The sequence below is a fragment of the Octopus bimaculoides genome, chromosome 10, assembly GCF_046866305.1.
Source record: "Octopus bimaculoides isolate indiv1 chromosome 10, ASM4686630v1, whole genome shotgun sequence".
In the NCBI taxonomy this organism is placed as follows: domain Eukaryota; kingdom Metazoa; phylum Mollusca; class Cephalopoda; order Octopoda; family Octopodidae; genus Octopus; species Octopus bimaculoides.
In genome coordinates, this window is record NC_142937.1 from 21,459,128 (window position 1) to 21,474,469 (window position 15,342).

Here is a 15,342-nt window from a genome sequence, read left to right on the forward strand (position 1 = left end):
GTGTTTGCGTCCGCGTATCTTAGCTGTTCGGCAAAAGAAATCTGATAGAATACGTACTAGACTTACAAAAAAGAAAAAAAGCTCTGGGATCGATTTGCTCGACTATAAAGGTGGTGCTCTAGTATGGCCGTAGTCAAATGACTAAAACAAGTAGAAGAGTAAAAGAGGATTGTACACAATGTTATGCTATTAGCCATTTTTAACCGTCATACCGAACTCAATGAAATATATGACTGTTGTTTCACTGGCAAACAATTAGTGTGAGTTTTCTACACTCAGTTCGCTGTCCCCATAGGATACACAAAACTTTCAGATCCAAACAGATGAATCAAACGGTTTTCTTGTAGTTAATTTTCATCTGGCAATGATGCATATTTATTATCATTAAGAAGAGGTAACTATTTCATAATAGTTTCAGATTTGACCTATAAATAGTCCCCGTTAATTCTTCTGCGTAATAAACCTCTTTTAAGGTTTTACACTTGGGTACTTAATCTAAGGATCCACCTAAAGACCAAGAATCTATGGATTTATATTTCATGTGATAAGATACACATTTTTCCTTTATTTGGTACCCTTTTGAGCTCCACAGAATCTTCAATTAGCTTCATGCAGAAGAGACAAAAGATCCAGATCCAACACATTTTTCGAAAATAGTGGGGGAAATTCATTATTATTTATTGCAATATTTTCTTCCTTAGGGTGGTTTCTTCTTAAATAAGAAAGATATAAAGACTATTATACAGCGTATCGTTTGGTAGATAATGTCTCTCTTATTATTCATCGAATATCTTATCTCTCTTCTGATTGAGGTAACCAATTTCTTTCTGAATCTGAATTTTTGCTTCCCTCAATATCATCAAAATATCAAAAGCAAGAGTCGTTTCATAACTTTCCTTCATTATAACAGACTTTGTGAATGGTCTACTTTTTGTCTTGGTAACTACGTTTCATTTCAAACGATTAATAAACTTTTGCAAGAAACTTACTTATGTTAGCTAATGTGTCTTGATTTCAGTACAATTTTTTCACAAATATGAATTAAATATACACTAGAAAGAGACTTTTACAGTGAGGATAAATGATTTTAGTTATTCAAGAACACATAAAAAAATACTATATCTTCACTTACCGTTTATTTCTTAATGAGTAAACAAATTGGTGGACAACAAGTCGCTTATTTGCAAGATAAGTACAAATTCGAAGTAGCAAGTATAGATCAAGCGTCTTCACACGTCTTCTAGACACTATAAACTAAACAACAGCTATCTAAACACCATTATCAGTAGGGCAAAATTTTAATTTGTCTATAAGGAAAATGAAAACGTAATATAAGAGAGCAAAAAATGCAATATAAAAATAATATTGGTTTCAAATTTTGGAACAAATCAAGCCATTTCGAGGAAGGGAGTAAGACGATTGTATCGACCCTGGTGTTCAACTGGTACTTATTTTATCGACCCCGAGAGGAGGTAAGACAAAGTCTATCTCGGTGGAATTTGAACTCGGAAGATAAAGACAGATGAAACGCCGTTAAGCATTTTCTCCCGGCGTGCTAACGATTCTGGCAGCACACGTCTTATATGTGTGTGTGAGTGTGAGCGTGCATGTATGTGTGCGTGCGCGTATGTGCATGTGTGCATGTGCATGTATGCGTGGGTGTGTTTGTACGTGTATATATATATATATAATATATAATGTATATGTATATGTATATATATATATATATATATATATATATATATATATATATATATATATATATATATATATATATATATATATAATATGCCTACATACATACATATTAAATACGAACTTATTAGCATCGGAATAAAATAACCATGTGTAAATAATTATATATTTACATGGAGAGCTTATATCAATATGTAAATGACTAGTTGATTATGTACAAATGGCTACTTTCTAATCATTCTGCATAATTAATTATAATTACATATGCAAAATGATAAAAAAAAAGTATAAATGAAAATATAAAAAAGAAGTGGCTATTTGTTTTCTTTTTTTGTTTTTGCTAAGGTTTTGTGATGGAGAAAAATGGTTTTCATTTTTAATTCAGTGACAGAAAAATATATAAAAATCACTTGAATTTATCAAAACTTGTTTTACATATGTACCAGTGTAAATACACCACCCTGCTACCTCGCTCTGTTTGCTGAATTTTTTAAAATAGGAAGAAAAATACGTATGTAAATTTAACATAAGTCTATTTTAATTTTTAATTTCTTTAGCATTCAAACAGCTTAGTGGCATTTCGTTCTCAATCACAGTAAATTGTGTTCATATGATAATAAAAATTATAACAACGTATAGTTATATAAATTTATATTTCAATTTACATTTTTTAATTTTTATAAAATTCATATAGCTCAGTTACAACTGATTCACAGTCAAGTTAGTTGCATTATTGAAATTATTTATTAAGAATCTATCGTTAGAATGTCTTTTCTCGGTCCTTATAGCTTTGCGCTGGTACGAATCATGCTGTCACCAGTTTTAACACTCGTTGCTATACGAGATAACATGGGTATCATGAAACATAAAAGTAGGAAGATCCTATAACACTTTTACTAATTCGTTCTTGCTTTTTTTCTTTCTTTCTTACTTTCTTTCATTCGGCTATTTTGTTTGCTTATCCTTGTTTGAGCTATGTTCAAGCATTTTTTAAAATTGTTTTGTTGTGTGAAATACCGCGTGCTTGCGACCATGAACATAAATATAGCCTCATCAATAATGATAACTCGGATAATAGTAATATCAATCTCTTTTGGTTGGCACTCCGTCGGTTACGACGACGAGGGTTCCAGTTGATCCGATCAACGGAACAGCCTGCTCGTGAAATTAACGTGCAAGTGGCTGAGCACTCCACAGACACGTGTACCCTTAACGTAGTTCTCGGGGAGATTCAGCGTGACACAGAGTGTGACAAGGCTGGCCCTTTGAAACAAGAAGAAAGAGTGAGAAAAAGTTGTGGTGAAAGAGTACTAATGATCCTTCTAGCTCACCAGAGTAATAATTGTTTCAAATCTTGGCACAATGCCAGCAGTTTCTGGCTCGGGGTGTAAGTCTGTTACATGGAATCCAGTGCTAGATTGATACTTATTTTATTGAACCCAAAAGGCTGAAAGGCAAAGTGGAACCCGGTGGCATTTGAACTCAGAACGTATACATACTCACAAATATATGTATGCATGCATTCTGCTCTATCTTAGATGTCGTGTGCAGATTGTGTATTCAATTCACATATTGAATGCATTCAAACAGTATACACTCTGTTTCTATTTTTGCATTTTTGAAGATTGCCCACATGTTAATTCTTCACTTCACGCCCCTTTCTACGTCTCGTCTTAGAGCTCTGCACTTGGCTCCCTTTCTTCTCTATAAAAGTCAACAACTATTTATCTTTACAATTCTTATTTCTGAAAGTTCATTACTTAATTTCCTCACGCGCCTTTCCAGCTTTCTCTCTTACACCCTTTTTCTTTTCCCTCTTTTTTTTTCTAAGACGATTGTTTTTTCTCTCTGTATGCACTTTTGTCCATCGGCACCATCTTCGTAGCTTCTTACTTCTCAAGTAATACACTTGACTTGGTTGTTGCCACATAAAACTCACTTAATCTGACCTCGTTATTACCATAAAACTTTATCATCCTTCCACCCCACTCTGCATCCTCCAACATCGTTCATCTATCACACTACTTGCCTTATCCTTTCCACCTCTACCCTATTTAATTTTCCACTTTACGTCGGCCTCGGAGCTCAAATGGTATTTCTTTTAACGACCCCGAAAGGGTGAAAGATAAAATCGGCCTCGGCTTTGAACTCAGAACGTAAAGACGGACGAAATGCCGCGAAGCATTTTACCCGCCACGTATATAAATACATATAACACATATAAATACATATATGAAGAGTTATATTTTATTGGACTTCTCTTCCTTCTTTCTCCCTCTTCTGGTGAAGATCAATGCTCGAAACGTTATACACCCACTTTTTCCCCATCTTATACTGCACGTCAAGCTAATATATTCCTTGTGTACGTCCTTTTGATTTCTGTAAGCGTGGTTCGATACGTTTATTAGTTCTACAGGGTGTCCACAAAGTCTGGGTACATAGGGGATTAAGACATACTTTAAGAAATTATCATTTCTTATATTTAATTGTTTATGCTGTGATTTCATTTACTCCATGTACTCACATGGGGATTAACACATACGTTTTTTTCTGTGTGTGTGTGTGTGTGTGTGTGTGTGTGTGTGTGTGTAATGCATTTGCTTTTGTTGTGCATTAACATGTCAACTCCCATACCTACAAATAATCAAAGGATTTCAAACTACGGCCATCCCCTCTTTCCTTTCGGGGATTATATTCTCCCGTGTGTATATTCTGTAATATTTAAGTCGGGTACTCTTTTCATACTCGTCTATGAGCTGGAATCCCCAACACTACAAATAATAAAGCATCTCAGCAAATCTCGAAAATTAAATAAATACATAAATGCATAAATAAATCAGAATAAATTCGTTAAACTGGATCCTAGTTAAGAGTAGTATCGTCAGATACATCTATATCGCCATTATATCATAGCTGTAGCTTACAATTTATGAGCCAATGATAATGTAAAGTCTAAAATGTTTCAAATGTTCTACTCACTGTATTACCGGATCACTAACTTATGTTTGGTCTTTATATAATGTGGCATTATCAGATCAACCTGACAACCTGCCGGAAATCATTCCTGGGTTGTTTACAGCAGTCGGAAATTGCAGTTACGAGGTACAAAGAGAATTAAAAAAAATAGCTCAATAGCTTCTGGAAACTTCGTCACTGCTCGGAATGCACACACAGGCACACACAGGCACACACACAGGCACACACACACACACACACACACACGGATAGACAGATACACACACATGCACACACACATATATATACACACAAACACACATGGATAGACAGATACACACACACATGCACACGCATGCTCACACACACATATACAGACACACACAGACACAGACACAGACACTGGTACTCCGTTTACGACGACTAGAGTTCTAGTTGATCCGATCAACGGAACAACGTTCTCGTGAGATTAGCATGCCAGTGACTGAGTAGACGATAGACACTCAAACACTTAACGTACTTTTCAAGGAGACTCAACGTGACACAGAATGTGACGAGGTTTGCCGTTTTGAATTACAGGTACAACTCATTTTTGCTAACGGAGTTAACTGGAGCAACGAGAAATAAAGTGCCTTGCTCAAGGACACAAACGCGCCTCCAGGAATCGAAATCATGATCTTACGAACGTAAACCGAACACCCTAACCGCTAAGCCGTGCGCTTTCACAGACACATATACACAAACTTTCCCTACACATATAAACACATGCTTACCTGTATACTCTATCTAACAAACATACTCAGTAGGTCAGACATATTTAGAAACTGAATATACATCGCTTATACTGAAACTTCTGTAGATCCATATATAGTCACGTAAAAATTAAAATCCAATACAAAGAAAAATAGTTTCCTTCCTTGGGAAGGAAATATCCAGTTTTTCATTTGTCTGGCAGTTTAATACCAAATATGGCAGAGTAAAACTTTTCCATAACTCAATATACAAAGATGAAAGAAAATGAGGATTTGCGATTGACATATTTTAATTTATTAACATAATACTATATTATTATCATTACATTATTTTATTCTTTTACTTGTTTCGGCCATTTGATTGCGGCCGTGCTGGAGCACCGCCTTTCGTGGAGCAAATCGATCCGAGAGCTTATTCGTTGTAACCCTTATACTTATTCTGTTGGTCGCTTTTACTGAACCGCAAAGTTACGGGGACGTAAACACACCAGCATCGTTTGTCAAGCGCTGGTGGTGGGGGACAAACACAGACACCCAAACACACACTCACACAAGCAGATATAAATATATATATGAAGCGATAAATTTTATTGGACTTCTCTTCCTTCTTTCTCCTCCTTCTGGTGAAGAGCAATGCTCGAAGCGTTATACACCCACTCTTTTTCCTATCTTATTCTGAGCGTCAAACTAATATATTCCTTGTGTACGTCCTTTTAATTTCTGTAAGCGTGGTTCGATACGTTTATTAGTTCTACAGGGTGTCCACAAAGTCTGGGTACATAGGGGATTAAGACATACTTTAAGAAATTATTATTTCTTGTACTTAATTGTTTATGTTATGATTTTATTTACTCCATGTTCCCACATGGGGATTAAGACATACTTTAAAAAAATATTATTTCTTATAGATAATTGTTTATGTTATCATTCTAATTACTCCATTTGCCCAGTATTTGTGGACACCCTGTAGATGTAATTAGCCGAAAGCTGGAATATAGCTGAGAGCTATTAAAATACTCGGACGGGTAATTTATCCCTGTATACTCATCTTAAACACACACACACACAGACAAAATAATGAAGTTGGCTACACGCAATGTAATACCACAAAGGAAAACTTCATTTGTCACTAATAGTGAATGTGTGCAGGGTAGCGCCTATATTGGAAGAAACAAGCGTGAATGGCCCTTATAACCACAAAAGCACAAATTTATGTACAAGGGAGATAACCGCTCCACAGCGGCAGTATATCGGCAAGCCAATTGGCTGGTTCAGTAAAGTTGTAACGGGATAATTATAAAATAATGAAAGTTGCTCCTCTCCCGCACACACACACATATGTATACGTATCTTTTATCTCTTATCTTTTTGTTTGTGTCTGTCATTAGACCCGCGGCCATGCTGGAGCACCACCTTGAAGGTTTTTAGTCGAACAAATCGACTCTAAGACTTATTTTGTTTATGCCTGGTACTTATGTTATCGCCCACTTTTTGCCGAACCGCTGAGTTGCTGGGACTTAAACACACCAACACCGGTTGTCAAGCGGTGCTGGTGAACAAGTACAAACACAAGGACACACGCACATAGATTTATAAATATATATATATATATACGACAGGCTTCTTTCAATTTCCGTATATCAAATCCACTTACAAGGCTTTGGTGAGCCTGAAATTAAAGTAGGAGTAGCTTGCCCAAGAAGCCACCCAGTGGGACCGAACCCAGAACCATGCGATTAGGAAGCAAGCTTCTTACCCCACAGCCTCGCCTGCGCCTATATCTATCTATTTATCTATCTATCTATCTATCTATTTATCTATCTATCTATCTATCTATCTATCTATTTATCTATCGATATATATATATATATTTATATATCTACTGGAAACTAATGAGCTAATAGTCACATAACTGCAGGTACACATCCACATGCACCAGACTGCACACCCTACTACACGGGAAGCGTGTGCTGAACACAATTATACATTTATACAAGGTTCAATAAATAAATAATTAAATAGATAAATAAATAAATCCCGTTCATATTTCACCCACCCGCACACAGTCACAGGCCTATACGCAGAAATACAAATAGATGCGCATGCGCGTATGCACGTTTCATTCTAATGCTTTTTACTTGATTAATATTATTGTTTGCACAACCCAGTTGACAAACTACCATTTCATCACTATCGTTGTATAAATGTTATTATTGCTTTAGGTGTTTATAAATCTATTAACTTTACTTTTCTTCGCGTATTAAAAATCTATTTATCATTGCACGCATGAGTTTTAGGTTTCGCTGCTTTCTTTATTTAATGCTTTATTTACAAGCAGAAAAAAGAAGAAGAAGAAAGGGAAGAAAAGGAAAAAGAAGAGCAACAACAACAACAACAACAACAACAACAACATCAACAATAAACGTAAGTATAAAGGTTTACTGGCGTTCAGACATAATAAAAGAACTTTTTCGCTATCTCTATCTCTCTCTGTTTCTCTGTGTGTGTGTATATATATATATATATATATATATATATATATATATATATATATATATATATATATATATATATATATATATATATATATATATATATATATATATATATATATATATATATGTATATATACATATATATATATATATACATATATAACCACGCATAAGTTTTTACATGTATAATGTGTATGTGTGTGTATATACTGATATATATATATATATATATATATATATATTCATATATATCTATACATATATCAATCTATTTATCTATCCATGTATGTATGTATAGGTATATGCTATATGGCTGTGCGCGCACTCGTGCATATATATATTTATATATATATATATATATATATATATATATATATATATATATATATATATATATATATATATATATATATATATATATATATATATAACAAAGAGAATTAGGTGTATATTAAAAATCATTCACAATTATTTTGAAATTAATTCTCATTTCAAAAAGAGAGACCAATAGAAACATTCCTGGGCTTACAAAGAATAAGTCGTGGGGGCCGATTTCTTCGACTAAAGGCGGTGCTCCAGCCTGGCCGCAGTCAAATGACTGAAACAAATAAAAGAATAAAAGAATAAAAGAACTGCTGTTTTGAGTCCTAATTTTCCTCTTTGCATCGCCAAACCTCGATATATTTATACATATATACTCTTACTCTTTACTCTTTTACTTGTTTCAGTCATTTTGACTGTGACCATGCTGGAGCACCGGCCTTCAGTCGAGCAAATCGACCCCAAAACCTGTTCTTTGTAAGCCTAGTACTTTTTGCCGAACCGCTAAGTCACAGGGACGTAAACACATAAGCATCGGTTGTCAAGTGATGTTGGGGGGGGGACAACCACAGACGCACGCACACACACACACACACACACACACACACACACACACACACACACACACACACATATATATATATACGACGGGCTTCTTTCAGTTTCCCTCTACCAAACCCACTCACAAGGCTTTGGTCGGCTCACGGTTATAATAGAAGACACTTTCCCAAGGTGCCACGCTGTGGGACTGAACCCGGAACCATGTGGTTGGTAAGCAAGCTACTTACCACACAGCACTCCTGCGCCTATCTATATGTTGGTCGGATACCGAGAGTGTTCGTTTTTGGTAAGGTGAGAATTCTGTTTATTTGGATATGTTTTCCCTAAACAATACTATGCTGATGAGCGAAGTCTAGAATTAATTCTGGTAATCGCGAAATCGGTCGATACATAGTTGAGTTATTTAAAAGAAAGTTGGTCTTCTTCTGTTGGTTGTTTTTCCACGCATTCGGTACTAAATGTGTTTATTTTGGGAAGTCCAGTGTGTGGCATTATTCTGTAGTAATGCCGCTTATATAAATATATGTATGTATATATGTATTTATGTATGTATGTATGTATGTATGTATGTATGTACGTATGTATGTACGTCTACACATATTTGTATTGAACCAACTATGGACAGTGTATTTGAATGCCTAAATTTCCATACTAACTGACTGACTCATATTTTAGTTTCAGGCAACGCTACAAGAATAACCACCACATTAATACCGTTAAGCCTTCTTTCTTAGCTATAATATAATGTAATATAATATACAACCACTTAGCTACTCAATTATATTAACAAATATTTATATTTTTATTTTTGGTACATATTATCGATACTTGAACAATAATCTTGATTATTTTATTATCTCCTCCAGCTGAACTTATCTCCTGACCCATATGCAACGGTACTTTCTAAGAGATTATAAAAATCACACTTGATGTAAGGAATTTTTATAAAGCTTTTATATTTTATGATCTAGCGTTCATTATGTTTTATACAACTAATGCTTTAAATAAGGTAGTGTACGTTTTCAAACAATGACACTTGGCATAATGTTTGATTAACTAAAATAAATAGTTTGCCAACGTTTAACAACCATTAATATTCTTTTCTTATATAGACACAAAATCTGAAATTTGGGGTGGGGATATACGGTTATATCGACCCTAGTACTTGACTGGTATTCATTTATCGGTTCCAAAACGATCAAAGGCAAAGTCGATCTTGGAGGAATTCGACCTGCCCTTCCATCATTTCGGGGTCGATAAAAGAAGAGCAAGTTGAACACTAGAGTCGATGTAATCGACTTACCCCCTCTCCCGAACTTGCTGGTCTTGAACTAAACTTTGAAAACAATTTTTCAGAAGGGAAAAAGACGGCAAGCAAACAGAAACTGTTACCACGCCAAGTAAAATGCTCTGCGACATTTTTTTCGACTTAACTTTCTACGTCCAAATTCCACTGAGGTCGACTTAGCCGTTCCTCCTTTCAGAGTCGATATAATATTAATGGATGTCTAATTGAGGGTTGTCCATCCCCTTGGAACAGTGAGAAGGCTGGCTGAATTATGTGGGTATTTCTGTGTGTATTCGATGGGGAGGAGAGGTAGGTCCTCTCCTCCTAAACAAATAAATCGACGAAGAAATGAATCAGAGAAGACGATCTACCCGATGCCCAGCGATACTACGGATTATACTGTAATCACTCAAGGAATACGGAATGTGATCTTAATAGACATGCGATCTGTGGAAGCGCACGTAGCGATACATTAAATGCGTATACATTCCATCGAAGAATTAGTAATTATTATTATTATTATTATTATTATTATTATTATTATTATTATTATTATATATAGTATTATTATTATTATTATTATTATTATTATTATTATTATTATTATTATTATTATATATATATATATATAAGGCAACAAGGATTTTCAAGGTTATTGCAGTACGCACGTTTCATGCCACTCCATTTATTTAAGTAATGCGAGCATTACATTAAATATAAAATGCAGACCGATCTTTAGCTTCACAAGGATGCAGAAAATTTACAAAAAAATTTATTTCAGCAGAATGGACATATTACTGTTGTGACAACATTTAAACAATCTAAGTGGGAAAGAAGAATACGAAAAACCATCTTGACATAGCTAAAACTAGCAGGCTTATATATATACATACATATACATACATACACACACACACACACACACACACACACACACACACACACATATATATATATATATATATATATGAGTGTGTGTGGCAGGAGGTTTACTTCCCAACCACATGGTTCTGGATTCAATCCCGCTGCGTGTCACCTTAGGTTAGTGCCTTCTACTAGAGCCGTAGGTCGATCAAAGCATTGTGAGCGGATTTCGTAGATGGAAATTGAAAGAAGCCCGTTGTATTTATATATATAAATATACGTATATATATATATATATATATATATATATATATATATATATATATATATATATATATATATATATATATATATATATATATATGTGTGTGTGTGTCTTTGTTTCTTCATCCCCTGCCATCGGTCAATAACAGGAGCTTATCAAAATAAACCAATAGAATAGGTGCCGAGCTTTAAAAATGTACTAATGTCTATTCATTCAGCTAAAATTCCTCAACACGATGCCTCAGCATGGCCATAGACTAATGACCGAAACAAGTAAATGATAAAAGATATATAGACATATATAGACAAAGTTGTGAATATAGCATTAACATTTTTACAGACGCTAAAGTAACTCCACCAACAAGTATGTGCAGGAGTATTTCTGATCAAAGTACTCCTTATGGATTCATTTTAAAGCCCAAGACCATCTAACTGTACTTGGTCATACATATATTCCGTTTGCTGTCTAATTATGTGTTTACTGGGGTTAGAGATGCTTTCTTAACCAAGTCTTAAAGATAATTAGAAATATTCTAATTCTCGTGCTGCAAGATAATGGATACGAAAGCGTTCGATGGATCTCGGTGGAAAATGCATGGGTGTGGCTAAAAGCACGGAATATTAATTATTCTTAAACCATAATCGGTATTTGACACCCGATTCTAAGAAGATGCATGAGGTTTTGAGACGTGTGAGGATCTAAAATATACAGCCTATTGCAAAATTATTTGCTAAAAGAAATGAACCTAAGACTGGATTTTAAAATAAATTTTGGTTCTTAAAAGTTCAGGAGATAAATGAAAGTAGTATGAAAGATTGCTTGCGTACAGAATCTACTTCGAAACTATGTTAAAGAAAGTTTAAAAGCAGGATAGTTTGATCGTTTAATTTATCCGAAAATTCCAGACTTCTATGCTTTTATCTTCATAGAAATGTACTGCAATTTGGAACACTCGCAGTTATTTGAGATGAGTAGTTTTTCAGCTTCTAAGTTTTGAATTGTTTTGCTCCAGGGAGTATCTGATCGTCTAAGAATGGATTGATGTCACAAAAATTGAAGAACGTTCCAGTTGTCAGTTATAAAACATGCTTTTTCTATATAGCTCGTCCCTGATTGAGCTATTTCTTTCAGAATGAATTAAGGTTTCATATAAGGGATAATAAATCTCTGAGATGGCAGTGATAATAAGTGAGAATGAACTATACAAGAAGACAGAGGAGCTTTTCCAGACTAGTGGCATACCCATCGAGTCATGGTGCTGAGATAGAATGGAGGCTGAAGGGGAATAGGAAACCATCTTGGACTTTAAATGAAAAAGGGAAAACATAACGAATCGAAAGAGCTACACCAGATTCAAAGACTTAAGATATGTGCCGGGAAATTTTCATTTTTCCACAAGAAAGCATGTAATTCGGAGTCTTAAAATCGAAAACAAAGAGCTGACAGATTATCTAAACTTCATAAAAAGGAGTATAAGAGAGACGATATGTTGACTGAATATGTGGTGGTGGTAGTAGGAAGATAATTTCAGATTTTATGGAGAACTTATGGAGAATTACATGCAATCTTCTCAAAAGATATGGTAGTATTCGAGCTCACTTGCTCTTTCGAGAATCTTGGGTTTCAGTTTCAAGATCGAAAGTTAATCAGAGTTGTGCATACCTGAACAAACCCAGTTGTCACTTTCTTACATCTGCGTGGATGTATTTCTTTTATTCAGAAGCATTTATTTATATCTATAAATGAATATACGTACGTAATAAACCTTTCTACTCTAGATACAAAGCCCAAAATTTTGGAGGAGGGGGCCAGTCGATTAGATCGACCCCACTACGCAACTCGTACTTAATTTATAGACCTCGAAAGGATGAAAGGCAAAGTCGACCTTGGTGGAAGTTGAACTCAGAACCATAAAGACAGACGAAATACCGCTAAGCATTTCGCCTGGCGTGCTAACGTTACTTATTTCTTTATTACCCAGAAGGGGTTAAACATAGAGGGGACAAACAAGGACAGACAAAGGGATAAAGTCGATTACATCGACCTCAGTGCATAACTGGTACTTAATATATCGACCACGAAGGATGAAAGGGAAAGTCGACCTCGGCGGAATTTGAACTCAGAACGTAAAGACAGACGAAATACCGCTAAGCATTTCGCCCGACACGCTAACGTTTCTGGCAGCTCGCTGCCTTACAAACGTATGTCTATCCTTATCAGTTTAAATAAATGTACGTAAATCTATTGTATATCGGTTTTGAATTACTGTATGCACATGATCACATGTCTTGTGACAACTTTGTAATATTCTGTATTGAGTGAACAGACTCTGCTGGTAAATAAAGTGAGCAGGCACGAGGATGTGAAGACCAAACAAAGATACTTTGGAACTATACTTCATTTAGGATGCGTAAAGAAACACTGGGAGACTGGTCGTGCAGGGTAGAAGGCCGGACTACTATATGCATGAATACAAGGGGCTATTTAAGGTTTATTTTGTAGGAAAAGTGAAACAGATATGGAAATATGAAGCAGCAACATCAACAAAAGGTAACAGATATTGCTTTTTCTCGACCATCACTGGTCGCAACTTAACGAATGATCAAAGAAAAAAAAATGCTTTTTCATTAGTCCCAGACCATGAAACGGAAACTCGTGTCCCAGTAGTACCATTTCATCATTATGTGACAATGGTAAAAAGCTGAGGATTGAACGAGGGTCAGAAAATTTCGAGGAAAACTGAAAAATTAAAAGAAACAGAAGAAATGGAAGGAGCTAAGATGGGTGTGTAAAACTCAGAATGAAACGATTTGGCGCAGCCTTTTGGGTGCAGCCACGGCTGACTAGGCATACAGCCTGTTTTGGTGACAGTATTTTTGGGCGCTGGAAGCAAACGCTGTTTTCGCACGAGCCGAAATATATACATACATATAGATTGTAAGATAGAGAGAAAGCGAGAGAGAGAGAGAGAGAGAGAGAGAGAGAGAGAGGGGTTGAAGGGGAAAGATATAGTTTATTAAACGACTCATTATATACATAGAGAGATATACTCACACATATAAACAAAGAGAGAGAGAGAGAGAGAGAGAGAGAGAGAGAGAGAGTTGCAAGATGAGACGGAAAGACAGAAAAAACCATTCGAATGTCTGATGTCAAATAAGTCAGCGCCAAATCAGCGGTGCTAGAGATGCGGTGCTAAAATGGTGCTGGTAAAACCTCTAATACCATAAAAAACTCCTAAGAAGTTAAACAACTCATAGAAACGCATATAATTCGCAGTCTTGCGATTAATCATTTACTTCCTGATAGCAAATGGTTTATGAGATGTTGGCTGTGGAAGGAGGGAAAATATGGTGGTGTTTTGAGAAAGACTCAAACTGTACAGTTATTCATGAAAACCACACCGTTGTCCCAGCATACAATTAAACATGCATTTCGACTAGACAGTGCATGTTATTTATTCCATCTAATACAGAAAATATTTACGCATATTTCTAAGCTTATGATGAAGGTCATCTCATTGTTGTATTCCTTTGGCTGCGAAAGGCAAACAGTTTCTCATTGTCATGTCAAAATAATTCTATAACAGAAAAGATTTAAAGGATTAAAGACAAACTCTTCTTCATCGGTCAAAACTCCGTGAACTTGTTCAGATGCATCTTGTTGAAGGATTCGGGTGCCTCTTGGAAGGAGGGTTCCCTGTCTTCTGGCAAGAACGTATATCATGGAGTTACTCTAAATTACTCCGATTTCCACCTAGAATTTCAACTATTTTCTGAGATCATCCAGATGTCTTTCGGCGCCTTCCGGATATGGACCCAGTTGAGAAGCTAGCGGTCCATATGACCCTTGAGGGTTTCTATAAGATTATTAGTTAAAATTTATGTGTAATATATTGGTTATTCTTCTCTCATGCACAAAATATTAAGAAAATATATTTTAATGCAATTCCTCATGACATTTGTATATAAAAATATGAGAAGAATTTTTTAAAACAGCGAATGGCTATGAGGTTCCAGACGAATAAAACAGGAAGCAGAATGGTCCATAATTAAAAGAAAAGTTGAGAATCACAGCTTTAACCAATGTCATAATTTTACGAAATCCATTTGAAGAACAGACATTTTTATATTTACAAGTACGATT